Raw genomic sequence first — 15,675 nt, forward strand, 5'->3', positions numbered from 1 at the left:
TGACGACAACAGAAGCGGACAAAGAAACAAGACGCAGCAAAAAGACACAGAAAACAGACAACCCGGGGAGGGGAGGGGAATTAAATAAATAAAAAATAAATCTTTAAAAAAAAAAGAAAACACAACATACCAAAACTTATGGGATACAGCAAAGGCAGTGTTAAAGGGGAAATTTATAGCTCTAAATGCTTACATTAAAGGAGAAGCATGATCACAAATCAGAGACTTAACCTCACAACTGCAGGATCAGAAAAAGAAGAACAAACTGAACCCAAAGGAAGCAGAAAATAAGTAACAAAGATTACAGTGCAATTAAATGAAATAGAGAATTTAAAAAAAAAAATAGAGAGCATCAACAAAACCAAAAGTTGGTTCTCAAAAAGATCAATAAAAATCAACAAACTTTAGCTAGACTGACAAAGGAAAACAGAGAGGGCTCAACTAAATCAGAAATGAAAACGAATACATTACTACTGACCTCACAGAAATAGAAAGGACTGTAAGAGAATACCATAAAACTTACTAGTTATGGATTTGTTAATATCAAAATTAAAAACTTGTGCATCAAATGACTTCATCATGAAAGTAAAAAGACACCTATGGAATGGAAGAATATATTTGAAAGCCACATATCTGATAAGGGTTTAACATCCAGAATATATTAAGAAATCCTACAATACAACAACAAAAAGACAACCCAATTAAAAAACAGGCGTAGGCTTCTCCAGAGAAGATATACAAATGGCCTAAACACACAGAAAAGATACTCAATATTAGCCATTAGGAAAATACAAATAAAACCACAATGAGATACCATTTCATACCCATTAATGGCTACTATTAAAAAATGGAAAATAACAAATGCTGGAGAGGATGTAGAATAACAGAAATACTCATTCCTTAGTGAGAACATAAAATGGTACAGCCCACTGTGAAAGACAGTTTGGTGGTTCCTCAGAAAATTAAGCATAAAATTACAATATGATACTGAAATCACACTTGAAAGTATATACCCAATGAACTGAAAGCAGATACTCAAACTAGCATTTGCATATATATGTTTATAGCAGCATTATTCACAGTTACCAAAGATGGAAGCAATACAAGTTTTCATCAAGAGATGAATGCATTAACATGATATATACACACAGTGGAATATTATTCAGTCATAAGTAGGAATGAAGTTCTGATAGTTGGATGAATCTTGAAGACATTGTGTTGAGTGAAATAAGGCAGACATACACAAAAACAAATATTCTATGATCTCAGTGATGGAAATAATTAGAATAAGCAAATTCAGAGAGTGAGAAACTAGTGTACAGATTACCAGGGTACAAAGAGGGGATACGGAATAGGGAGTTAATGCTTAATGGGTACAGTTCTGTTTGAGGTGATGGAAAAGTTTTGGTAATGAATGGTGGTGATGGTAGCCCAACATTGTGAATGTAATTAACAGTGCTGAATTACATATCTGATATGATTAAAGGAGGAAATTTTAGGTTGTATATATGTTACGAGCATAAAAATATTTTTTAAAAGAATCATAAGACTAGTACAACACAGGCAGTAACCCTACTGTAAACTCTGGTCTGTGGTTAATTATATAAATAAAATATTCTTTCATCAATTGTAACAAAGCTACCACACTAATGCAGTGTTAGCCACAGGGGATAACATGGGAACTCCATGTTATCTGCATGCTTCTTCTGTAAACCTACAATTTCCCCAATTAAAAAAATTATTTTAAAAAGTTATAACCACAGTTAAACTAATCCTTTTTTTTTCTTATTTTCTTTTAAAAGATGTTACATTAAAAAAAATGAGGTCCCCATATACCCCCCACCCCTCCCACATCAACAACCTCTTCCATCATCACAGCACATCCACTTAAAACTAGTAGAGAGGCAAGTCATGTCCAGCATTGTCACAGCAGGTAATTCTACCACTAACCTGTGGCTGTTGCTACCACTAGAACTTATGGACTAGTGTATAGGATCAAGAAATCACATTGTGATGTAGGCAGATAAGGAAATGTTGAAAGCTTCTAGAATTTGATGACTTTGTCAGTAAGGTACTGGAAGACATTACTGAGTTGGAAATCACACTATATGAAGGATTACTATATTAGATCAGATCTTGCTAAATGGAAAAAATATAACAATGCTGGTTCCTGGAGAAGATACTTAAGCATGAATGGATTACCTTGACTAATGCTAGATTCAGTTCTGTTTTATAACAGCAACAAAATACAGTTCTTTTTTACCTTTCAATGTTTAGAGTTTATAAAGCTAAGTTTCCTGTTATTTGAAGATACACTGTAAATACAAATTTTTAAAACTCTACGTAGGGAAACGGACTTTGGCCCAGTGGTTAGGGCATCCGTCTACCATATGGGAGGTCCGCGGTTCAAACCCCGGGCCTCCTTGACCCGTGTGGAGCTGGCCATGCGCAGTGCTGATGCGCGCAACGAGTGCCATGCCATGCAAGGGTGTCCCCCGCATGGGGGAGCCCCACGCACAAGGAGTGCGCCCGTGAGGAAAGTCGCCCAACGTGAAAAGAAAGTGCAGCCTGCCCAGGAATGGCGCCGCCCACACTTCCCGTGCCGCTGACAACAGAAGCGGACAAAGAAACGAGACGCAGCAAATAGACACCAAGAACAGACAACCAGGGGAGGGGGGGAAATTAAATAAATAAATAAATCTTTTTAAAAAAAACTCTACATAACTAACCAGGGTAGAATTTAAAGCCGGAAAAAAACAAACAGATTACAGGAACAAAATTAAAATGTAGCAAAACAAATATATGCATATATAGCTTTATAATTCACTGGGGGAAAAAACAACAATAATTACAACTGTCATTCCTACTGGAAAAAATAAGAACCTTTCTCACAACTTACCCAAAAATGCAGGTAATGAAAAACAACACTTTACTATTATTAGACAAAAATACAGCAGAATATCATGATCTTGTTAACAGAAATGTTTTTTAAAGACATAAAAAAAATCCATGGAGCACATGACAATTTAAATTTTTATTATTACTAAAGAAATATCCTTGTTAAAAACAAGGCAAACACTGGGGAAAGATATTTGCAACATAAATAAGAGAAAAAGGATTACTATTCAAATTACATAAAGTATTCTCACAAGCATAAAAATAGGGGGAAAAAACAAAATGGGCAAATAAGCCTTGTGTGTAAAGAAGCTTGGACTTTACAATGCAGGCAGCTGGAAGCCGATGAAGTTCTGTCCGCATGGAAGAAACATTAACTGATCAATTTTGGGGAAATTATTGAAAACAGGCTTGAGCTGCTAGAAAAAGGAGATATACAGAGTAGTCCTAAGAAAAAACTAACCTATGGCAGTGTAGAAGGGATGAGAGAGGGCATTCAGATTCTTTTTTTAATTTTTAAAGATACAAGAAATGCACATACAAAAAGAAACAAAAATGGACTGGAGAACTGAGGCAGGGAGTGATTCAGGACAAATTCTGCTTTTTGTCACTTGGATGACAGGTTAAATGGCATTAACGTTTGACAGAAAATAAAGGAACATGAGTACTTTTATTTTGGATCTGTTGAGCTGAGAGGCTTTTTAGGCAAGAGAGAACAAGTAAAGCACACATTAGGGTTCATAGTAGGAGCTGAGGACCAGACTGGAGAGACAGATTTTGGGGTCCCAGCTAACGCATTCCAGCTAACAAGAATAGGAAGTAGAAGGATCGGAAAAGGCACCTGAAGATAATTACTTTTAAGAGTAAGAGGATGAAGAAGCACCAGAAAACAGAAATTAAGGCAAAGGCACAGGCCAGTGTGGTGGTGTCAGAAAAACCAACAGAGGGCACTCTCAGGAAAGAACAGTTCAGTGGTGTCAGGGAGACAGCAGACACTAGAAAATAATTAGGTCACTGTGACCTTCACCAAAAAAAGATAAAAGAAGTAGAAAGGACAAAGCAAGAATGGTCTGAAATGTGAATCAGAATTACAGACAAAAGTACCAGAGAGTATAACTCTGAATTGTCTGCACCACCCCATAAATACAGCCTAAATGGGAGGAAAAGTCATTTATGAAAATAATCTCGATCACATGCATTCCATTCCTTTCACTGGATACTCTTAAGTTTTATTTCTAGATCAAACAGGAACACCAGAAACTGATCAAGAGCAGCATGATTCTATATGGTAGCCACTAGTCACAGGTGACAAACTGGCACTTAAAATGCTGCTATTGCAGCTTAGGAACTAAATTTTAATTATTTTTAATTAAATTTAGATGGAAATATCTACATATAGCTAGTGGCTACTCTATTGGACTGCACAGATCTAGTGCCACAATATTTTACTTCACTGAAAACCTATTACTGAACTCTCTCTTAGCTCTAGAGTTCTCTGCTTCCATTGAAGAACTACTACTTGAAAGAGGCTACTTTTCTTTCAGGGATGTTTTTAGAAGGTTGTACACTTCAACACACATACAGAGTCCAAGAAAGGAACTTTCTTAGACTTGAATACCAAGAAGTCTTCATGTCTTCACTAACCATCGATATAGTTTCTCCTTATAAAAAATGTAAATCATGTAATAATGTCTACATTTCGATACAACCATGAGATCAGAAACCATAGCTCTGATAACTCTGAAACTTGTACATATGTGACATCAGCCTACTATTGATCAAAAATTGTTATTTCCCTGTTTTTGATTTATATATATATTTCCACTCTAATCTACTGACTCTTAAAATCCTTACACAAAAGCATTTTAAATAAAGTTGAAAATAAAAATAAACTCACCTGGGATCTGTTCATTTCCTGCTGGTCTTGGGAAAGCATAAAGAAGTGTGAATTTAGAGCTGGAGAAAGAAGAAAGAAGTCAGTCTGCAGCAATCTGGTCTGCCTTGCAGCACTCGGATGTACTGGCCTAAAACACTTCACAGAACAGGCAGTTCAAACAATGAGGAGGCTTATCTAAGATGAATTCATATTGAGCTTAGACATCCAATTTTCACTGGGTGAAAGTACACATACCAAGCCCATTATTTATTAACAATGTATGTATGTCTCCCTCTAAATTGGGCACACACACTCAAAAAACATAAAGCAGAACCAATTTACAGACTACAGAATGCTAAAAAATGATATTTTCATTAAAACAAATGTAGGAAATTCTCAGATTGTATCTTTTATTCGTTTTACTAATATAACACTGTGGATTTTGCTGAAGTTGAACAATTCAAAGAACTTTGAAAAAGAGAGTGCTTTGATAAGAGATCTTTTTTAATGTGTTCTAACAATTGCAATTTCATAATCTTTCGATGAGAAATCTGTTTAACAGTGCAAAAGAGATAGCATGAGAATCAAAAAAAACAAGCAACACTTGGCTTTATCAATAACCAAGGAGTAACGCAAAACAATTCATTGACCCTCTACAGGGCCACATTTTTCTTCTTTCAAATGAGGGAGAAATAGCTAAACCTTGTATAGTCTTCCTTTTTTCCTGCACTACCATTTTGTGATCCTAGATCAGAATTTTTTAAAGAGAATAAAAACTATCTCTAGATGCCACACACAGTAGATAAGACATGACATGCAAGCTCAGGATCTGGAAATTCTGAGTGGAGACCACAAAAATGTGTACTCTATAGGGACGATTAGGTAGAATTTTCCCAGTTGCGGTGAGTGATTGCTTCCTCCCTATAAGCACCCACAAAAAAGTGACATTTCCTGTACAGCCTGCCCCTCACTCAGTACACACCTCTCTGCTGAAACCTGGTCCTGGACCTTCCACCTCACCAAGCTGTGACGGCTTCAGATGTGACATCTGAATTCTGATTTATTTAGGGCAGGGGCACCAAAAAATTGCTGCTGGCCTTGCAAATCTAGAACCTGCTCCTTTTGGGGTCTTCCACTTCTCTGAAGCTCTGGCCAGAGGTCTGAAGTCACAGGGGTGTTTTCTTCCAGGTGGAATTGAGATTCCTGCAGTTCTTTCCCTCTTATCTCCTTGGAACTGCTTTATTCCAAAGGTGATGATGGGACCTAGGCCTAGAGAACAAAATCATTTAGTTGGAACCTTCAAATAACCTCCAATGTGACTCTCTGGGAAGTCTCTGTTCTCGAGAATCCCAGGCTAGACCTCCTACCGGCTCAAATCAGGCCCACTGGACCCAAAGGATGGGAAGTTTAGGACAAACCCATACTCTCCATTAGTCCCAGGGCACCTGAGCATAGCCCAGAAAGCACCCATGCCACTTCAAGGCTGGGAGGGCCCAACCCAGGCACTGGGCAGAGTGCCCTCTTAGCAGCCACAGAAGATGAGGCCACAACAGATCTAGATTTCAATCCAACTCACTTCTATGCTGGCTGTGATTCTGTAAATCATTCATCTCGCAGCCTGTTTTCTTATTTGCTAAAATGGGCCTATTAGCCCGACCTCAAGAATGAAAATTCAACAAGACACCAAATGGAGTAACAACTGCCTAATCATTGCCTGGCAGATGCTCGGCTAAGAGCCTGATCTCTGCCCCGCTTCTGAGCGCGGTGAACCCCGCCCAGTGAAGAACGCTGAGGCCCAACTCGGGCCGCCCACCCCCGTGTGGACCGGGCCGCCGCGTGCAGCGCGAAGCCTCGGGCCCCGCCCCCGAGCCGTCCCCTCCGCGCAGGGGCCCTGGGCCCGCGCTCCTCCCTCCTCGAGACCCCGATGCCAGCACGCCCGCGCGCTTCAGCGGCAGACCTGCGCGGGCCGCGACCGCAGTCCCGGAGGCCGCGGGACCGAGCCGGAGCCGCCGCCGCGCCGGTCCCACCGCCCCACGCTGGCGAGGGCACGCTTCGGGGCGGTGGGTGGGACCCAGCGGGCGCGACGCTTGGCACGCGCCGGCAGCGGGACGCGGGGCGGCCCCAGGGGGCGCTGAGGCGTCTGGCCCGGTGAGGGGGGAGGCGCGTGTCAGGCGGTGGGCGGGGCCAGGGCGCACAGGCTAGGCGCGTGCCGGCGTAGGGGGCGCGGGGAGCCCCGGCGGGGCAGCGGCGGGAAGGGCGGGGGCAGCGGCGGGAAGGGCGGGGCCAGGGCGCACAGGCTCGGCAGGTCCTGCGCCGCTGTACGGAGAAGAAAGGAGTTAAGACCTTGGACACAGTCTCACCTTCTCCTCTCAGATATTTGCGCGCTTAGCCTTTGAATGCACAACGTTCTGATATTTTGCAGAAACATGGTCCTATATGCTTATAATTTATTATTACTTCCAGAATAAATTTTCTTGGGAAATAACATTTTCTTCTCTATGATAGTAAGGAAAATAAGTTACATTCACAGTCGCATTAAAACTGCGCAAAGTACTTATTCAAGCTAATAAAAAATGTGTAAAGAAAATGTTTTGTGGTGTATGACGTTTGGACTTGACAAATAATCCTATGATTTTCTGCGACGGAAGATTCAGTCCTTGACAGAATTTCAAAGAGAATGTCGAGTTCTATGTCTGCTTACTCTTCGCTTTTTATTTTGTATTGTTATCGTTTGGGAAACAATTTAAAACAAACACCTTGCCACCCCAGAAAACCTATCCACAAAAGTAGAAGAGAGAGAAAATAGTTTTATTTTTTAAGAACTAAACCAGAATGTGATGCATATCATGGACAATCCACTAAAAAGACTGCAAAGAAATCTCACTCTTTGGTGTAGTCAGGCAGATATCATTGTATACGTGTTCTGAAGGTAAATGATAACTAGTCCTCAAGTAGAGGCCTTTTTGTAATACATAGATTATCCTAAATTCATTTGGTAATCTGGGTGACCATCTGTGTTAACTAATTGCCTTTATCCACAGGAAAAATAAAATCATTTTTAAGACAGGTAGGTTTGCAACCTGGAACCAGGCGCCCGTTAAAGTTAGGCCCCCGCTCTTCCACAGAGGTTACATTTCAAAGAGATGGTGCCCAGATCCCTGAGAAAGACCTTCTTGGGTGTAAAGCTGGCAAGAATCTTATTTAGCTTTTAAAAAGACACACATCTCAAAGGGAAGAGAAAATATACAATTACCAGTTTTCTAAACAAAATCCTCTTTTAAAAGGGAGAGGAGTTTTCCCTTTTTGCAGCAGGGAAAAATAATTTTTCTCCTTTTCAATTTGTATTTGTCCTTATAGTACTCAACAAGAGAATCGTAAACTTGATCTAAGAGAAGAAAATGGAATTTTTTTTGCAATACACAGTACTGTAATGCCTCCCCACCCCCCCCATATATTAAAAGCATTCTATTACTATAATTTTAGTTTGGAATTGGTTCCAAAGAAGAGTGCTTAATATTTTATTACATGATTGAGAGGGGAAAGAATTAAGTATTCAATTAAACATACTGGACAAATAACTAAGTACTTGAAATTAAAATGTGCTTAAACAACAGTTCACATGTTACAGTAAGTGCTATTTCATATAGAATCAAGATTAAAACATATGAAAATTATTACTTTGTGGTAGATTGAATCATGATGCTAACAAAGACATGTTCAAGTCTTGACCCTTAGTCCTGTTGGTGTGAAGTCATTTGTAAATAGTACCTTGGAAGATCCTGTTTAGATGAGACAAAACTGTATTAGGATGGGCCTCAATCCCATATGGCTGGAGTTTTGCAAGTGGAAGAAATTGGAATGCAGTATGCTAGAGGAACCAAAGGAAGAGTCAGACAGGGGTCACCTTTATGTTGCAGGAAATTATACAAAGCACCTTCTCAGATCATAATGGAATGAAACTAGAAATCAATAATAGGAAAGAATTTTAAATTTGCAATTGTGTGGAGACAAGCAATGCACTCCTTAGCAATCAGTAGGTAAAAGAAGAAATCACAGGGAAAATCAGTAAATGTATTGAGACAAGTGAAAATGAGAACACAACTTATCAAAACTTATGGATACAGCAAAGGCAATCTTGAGAGGGAAATTTATAGCCCTAAACAGCTATATTAAAAAGAAGAAAGAACTAAAATCAAAGATCTAACTGAACAGCTGGAGAAACTTGAAAAAGAACAGCAAAATTCCAAAAGCAAGCAGAAGGAAAGAAATCCTAAAAATTAGAGGAGAAAAATGAAATTGAGAAAAAAAAAGAGAAAATCAGCAAAACCAAAAGCTGATTCTTTGAGAAGATCAATAAAATTGGCAAACACCTAGCTAGACTAACAAAGGAAAAAAGAGAGAAGATGCAAATGAATAAAACAGAAATGAAAGGTGTGAAGTTATGGAAGACCCACAGAAATAAAAAGAATCATAAGAACATATTGTGAGAAATTGTATGCCAACAAACTAGACTACCTAAGTGAAATGGACAAATTCCTAGAAATGCATGAACAGCCTACACTGGTACTGCAAGAAATACAAGAATTTACTAAACAAATAATATTTAATGAGATTATCTCCATCATCAAAAATCTCCCAACAAACTCCAGGCCCAAATAGCTTTACAGGTGAATTTCCTGAGAATTTCAATAATTACACTGATCCTGTTTAAATCATCGAAAAAAATTGAGGAGGAAGGAAAATTATGCAACACATTTTATGAAGCCAATATTACCCTAATACCAAAGACAGATAAAGACACTACAAGAAAAGAAAATTACAGCCCAATCTCTCTAATGAACATAGATGCAAAAATTATCAATGAAATACTTGCAAGTAGAATGCAAAAGTGTATCGAAAGACTTATATATCACTGCCAAGTCGTATTTATTCCTGGTATGCAAGGGTGGTTTGACATAAGAAAATCAATCAAAGTAATACACCACATTAACAAATTATACAGGGAAAAAAAAACACATGATCATCTGAATTGATGCAGGAAAGGCATTTGAAAAAATCCAGCATCTCTTCTTGATAAAAACATTTCAAAAGATAGGAATAGAAGGAAAATTCCTCAATATGATAAAGAAATATATAAAAGACCCACAGCCAACGTTGTACCCAATGGAGAAAGGTTGAAAACTTTCCCTATAAGATCAGGAACAAGACAAGGATGCCCACTGTCACCATTGTTATTAACACTGTACCAGAATTTCTAGCTAGAGCAATCAGACAAGAAAAAATTATAAAAGGCATCCAAATAGGAAAACAGGAAATAAAGCTCTCGTTATTTGTGGATGACATGATATTTGGAAAATTCTGAAATGTATACAACAAAGCTACTTGCGCTAATAAATGTGTTCAGCAAAGTGGCAGGATACAAGATCAACATTCAAAAATCAGCAATGTTTCTGTATAGTAGTATCAAGCAATCTGAGGAGGAATTCAGGAGGGAAATTCCATTTACAATAGCAACAAAAAGACTCAAATACTTAGGAATCAATTTAACCAAAGAAGTACAGGACTTATATGCAGAGAACTACAAAACAAGGCTAAAAAAAATCAGTAAAGACCTAGACAAATGGAAAGACATTCCATGATCATGGATTGGAAGACTGAATATCATGAAGATGTCAATCCTGCCCAAATTGATTTATAGATTATGCAATACTAATCAATATTCAACAGCCTAATTTACAGAAAGAGCAAAGGTAATTACCAAATTAATTTGGAAGGAATAGTGCACCTAAATAGTCAAAAGCATTCTAAAAAAGAACAGTGACATGGGAAGAATCCCACTGCCTGACCTTGAAATGTATTACAAAGCTACCATGGTCAAAAAAGTATGGCAGGAAGCTGATGTGTCTGGGTGGTTGTGTGTTGGCCTCCCTCATATAAGATCCCAGGTTCAATCCCTGGTCCCAGTACCAAAAAAAGAAAAGCCAGTATTGCACTGGCAAAAAGATAGACACATCAATCAGTGGAACAGAATTAAAAGTCCAGAAATAAACTATCACCTCTATGGCCAACCGGTTTTCAATAAACCTATCAAAGCCATGTTAAAATACAAAACAGTCTCTTCAACAAAAGGTGCTGGGAGAATGAGGTACCCACAACAAAAAGAATGAAAGATGATCCCTATTTCAGTCCCTATACAAGAATCAACTCAGAATATATTAATGACCTAAATATAAAAGCCAGGATCATAAAACTAGTAGAAGAAAATGTAGAGAAACATTTTAAAGACTGTGTGGTTCTTGGAACTTATATCAAAAGCACACACACACAAAAAAAAAAAAAAAAAAGAAAAGAAAAGAAAAGATAAATGGGATCTCGTCAAAATTAAGCACTTTTGCCCCTCACAGGATTTGTCAAAGGGGTGAAAAGGTAGCAGTCTCAATGGGAGAAAATATTTGAAAATCACATATCTGATAAGGTTTTAATACCCATGATATATAAAATGATGACCAGACAGCAACAAAAAACGACAGACCATACCAATAATCAGGAAAACATGACCCAATACAATGAACAAACTAAAAACCAGGAAGAGAAATGGAATATTGAACAAGTAATTAAAGCTCTCAAAACATGTATCACCGAACAATTTGATGAAGTGAAGGAAGAGATTAAGCATATTAAGAAAACACTTGGAGAGCATACAGAAGAAATTGTGATCATGCACAAAAAGATCATGGAGATGATGGGGATCAATACCACAATCCAAGAAATAGAAAATACACTCTCAGCAAATAACAGCAGACTTGAAGAGGCATAGAAAAGAATTAATGATGTGGAAGACAGTACATATGAAATCAAACAGATAGTAGAATTAATCAATAAAAAGATAGAAAAAATCCAGCAGGGACTTAGGGACCTGGATGACAATGCAAAACATACAAACATGCACATTATAGACATCCCAGAAGGAGAAGAGAAGGGAAAGGGGATAGAAGAAGTGTTGGAGGAAATAATGGCTGAAAACTTACCAAACCTATTGAAGGAGATGGATGTACATGTCCAGGAAGCAAAACGCACCCCAAACAGCATAAATCCCAACAGACCTACCTCAAGACATATACTTGTCAAATTATCCAATGCACAAGACAAAGAGAAAATACTAAAAGCAGCAAGAGAAAACCGAATCATCACATACAAGGGAGGCTCCATAAGATTAAGTGCTGATTTCTCATCTGAAACCATGGAGGCAAGAAGACAGTGGTATGACAAAGTCAAGGTACTAAAAGAAAAGAATTTCCAACCAAGAATACTCTATCCAGCAAAGCTAGCATTGAAAAATGATGGAGAGTTCAAAATATTAACAGATGAAAAGAAACTAAGAGAATATGCCAACAAGAAACCTGCCTTTCAAGAAATACTAAAGGGAGTTCTGCAGGAGGAAAGAAAAAACAGGGGAAACAGAGTTGGAGGAGAGTGTAAGAACAACTAAAACTACAAAAAGAGAAAAAAAATCAAACAACATAAGACAAACACAAATCCAAAGAAAATATGGCTAATATAAGTAATTCCTTGAAAGTAATAACACAAAATGTCAATGGATTAAACTCACCTGTTAAGAGAAACAGATTGGAAGATTGGATAAGGAAATATGACCCATCTATATGTTGTCTACAAGAAACTCATCTTAGACCCAGGGATTCAAGGAGGCTGAAAGTGAATGTCTGGAAAACAATCTTACAGGCATACAATAGCCAAAAATGGGCAGGTGTAGCTATATTAATATCAGACAAAATAGACTTTAAATGCAAAACAATTGTGAGAGACAAAGATGGACACTACATATTAGTGAAAGGGATAGTCTTTCAAGAAGAAATAACAATCATAAACATTTATGACCCTAACAAGGGTGCCTGCAAATATGTAAGGCAAACACTGGAAAAACTAATTGAAGGAATAGATGCCTCTACAATTATAGTGGGGAACTTTAACACACAACTATCACCTTTGAACAGAACAGCTCAAAAGAGAATAAATAAAGACACAAAGGCTTTGAACAATATATTAGAAGATCTGGACCTAATAGATATATACAGAACATTACAGCCAAATACAGCAGGATACACATTTTTCTCAAGTGCACATGAATCATTCTCCAATATAGACCACATGCTAGGGCACAAAGAAAGTCTCAATGAATTCAGAAAGATCGAAATCATACAAAATAATTTCTCTGACCACAGTGGAGTGAAGATGGAAATCTGCAAGGGCTAGAGGCCCAGATTTGGCACCAAGATTTGGAAGTTAAACAACACACTCTCAGAAAAACAGTGGGTCAAGGAGGAAATCTTAAAAGAATCAATAACTACCTTGAAACTAATGAAAATGATAACACAACATATCAAAACTTATGGGATGCAGCAAAAGCTGTACTGAGAGGGAAATTCATAGCCATAAATTCATACATCAAAAAAATAAGAAAAAGCTAAAATTGAAGAACTAACTGAACATTTGGAGGAATTAGTAAAAAAAAAAAAAAAAAAAACTAACCCCAAAGAAAGAAGAAAGAAAGAAATAACAAAGATCAGAGCAGAAATAAATGAAATAGAAAATAAAAAAACACTCAAAAAATAAAACAAAGAGCTGGTTCTTTGAGAAGATCAATAAAATTGACAAACCCTTAGCTAGACTAACAAAGAAAAAAAGAGAGAAGATTCAAATACACAAAATAAGAAATGAGAAGTGTGATATCACCACTGGCCCCACTGAAATAAAGAAAAACTGTATTACAACAAGAAAGACAATTTAGAGGAAATGGACAAATTTCTAGAAACACATAAGCAACCTACATTGACAAAAGAATAAAATTGATCATCTCAACAAACCAATCACAAGTACAGAGATAGAATCAGTCATTAAATACCTCCCAACTAAGAAGAGTCCTGGGCCAGATGGCTTCACAGGTGAATTCTACCAAACATTCCAGAAAGAAATAACAACAATTTTGCTTAAACTCTTCCAAAACATTGAAACAGAAGGAACATTGTCTAATTCATTTTATGACACTAACATTATCCTAATACCAAAGCCAAACAAAGATACCACAAGAAAGGAAAATTATAGACCAATATCTCTAATGAACCTAGATGTGAAAATCCTCAACAAAATACTTGCTAATCGTATTCAACAACACATTAAATTATACACCATGATCAAGTTGGATTCATTCCTGTTATGCAAGGATGGTTCAACATAAGAAAATCAATTAATATAATACACCACATAAACAGATTGAAGGAAAAAAATCACATGATCATATCTATAGATGCAGAAAAGCATTTGACAAAATACAGCACCCTTTCTTGATAAAAACACTGCAAAAGATTGAAACAGAAGGAAACTTTCTGAACATGATAAAGGGTATATATGAAAAACCCCAGCTAACATCATTTACAATGGTGAAATCCTAAAATCCTTCCCTCTAAGATCAGGAACAAGACAAGGATGCCCACTATCACCCCTTCTATTTAACATTGTGTTAGAAATACGAGCTTGAGCACTGAGGCAAAACCCAGATATAAAAGGTATTCAAATAGGAAAGGAAGAAGTCAAAATTTCACTATTTGCAGATGACATGATCCTATACATAGAAAGCCCTGAGAAATCTACAACAAAGCTTCTAGAGCTTGTAAATGAGATCAGTAAAGTCAGAGGGTATAAGATCAATGCACAAAAATCAGTAATATTTCTGTACATGGATGATGAGCAATCTGAGGAGGAAATCAAGAAACAAATACCATTTTCTATAGTAAATTAATAAATCAAATACCTAAGAGTAAATTTAACCAAAGATATTAATGTCTTATACACAGAAAACTACACAAAACTGTTCAAGGAAATCAAAGAAGACCTAAACAAATGGAAGAATATTTCCTGTTCATGGATAAGAAGACTAAATATTATTGAGATGTCTATCCTACCAAAATTGATCTACATATTCAAAGCAATCCCAATAAAAATCAACATGGCATTTTTTTAATGAACTAGAAAAACTAGCTATGAAATTTATTTGGAAAGGAAAAGGCCCCAAATAGCCAAAGACATATTGAAAAAGAAAAATGAAACTGGAGGAATCACACTACCAGACTTCAAAACATACTACAAAGCTACAGTAGTGAAAACTGCATGGTATTGGCACAAGGATAGACCTCACTGACCAATGGAACCTAATTGAGAGTTCTGATATAGGTCCTCATATATACAGTCATCTGACATTCAACGAGGCCACCAAACCCACTCAACTGGGAGAGAATGGTCTCTTCAACAAATGGTGTCTAGAGAATTGGATATCAATATTCAAAAGAAGGAAAGAGGATTACCATCTCACACCTTATACAAAAACCAACTCAAGATGGATCAAATACCTAAATGGAAGAGCCAAGACCATAAAGACCTTGGAAAACAATGTAGGGAAGCATCTACAGGACATTGTAATAGGAAATGGTTTCATGAACTTCACACCCAAAGCACAAGCAGCAAAAGAACAAATAGATAAATGGGACTTCCTCAAAATTAAAGCCTTTTGCACCTAAAAGGAGTTTTTCATGAAAGTGAAAAGAGAGCCTACGCAATGGGAGAAAATATTTGGTAACCATATATCTGATAGGAGTCTCATATCTGCATATATAAAGAACTCCTATATCTTGAAAATAAAAAGACAAACAACCTATTTTTAAAATGGGGAAAAGATTTGAACAGATGCTTCTCCAAAGAAGATATAAAAAATGGCTAAAAAGCACAGGAAAAAATGCTCAAAATCACTACCAATTAGGGAAATGTAAATCGAAACTACAATGAGGGGCAGAGGACTTGGCCCAGTGGTTAGGGCATCTGTCTACCACATGGGA

General features: G+C 37.3%; 1 protein-coding gene across 1 annotated transcript in view; it reads right to left on the bottom strand.

Annotated features, from left to right (window-relative positions):
- The window catches only part of ZNF487 (zinc finger protein 487), a 136,797-nt gene that overhangs the window by 44,808 nt on the left and 76,314 nt on the right, over positions 1 to 15,675 (bottom strand). The window contains 2 exon segments of the mRNA XM_058299209.2: positions 4,793 to 4,851; positions 5,754 to 6,040. The gene's annotated coding sequence lies outside the window, so the exon portion shown is untranslated.

Source organism: Dasypus novemcinctus, chromosome 6 (assembly GCF_030445035.2).
Source record: "Dasypus novemcinctus isolate mDasNov1 chromosome 6, mDasNov1.1.hap2, whole genome shotgun sequence".
NCBI classification, from domain to species: domain Eukaryota; kingdom Metazoa; phylum Chordata; class Mammalia; order Cingulata; family Dasypodidae; genus Dasypus; species Dasypus novemcinctus.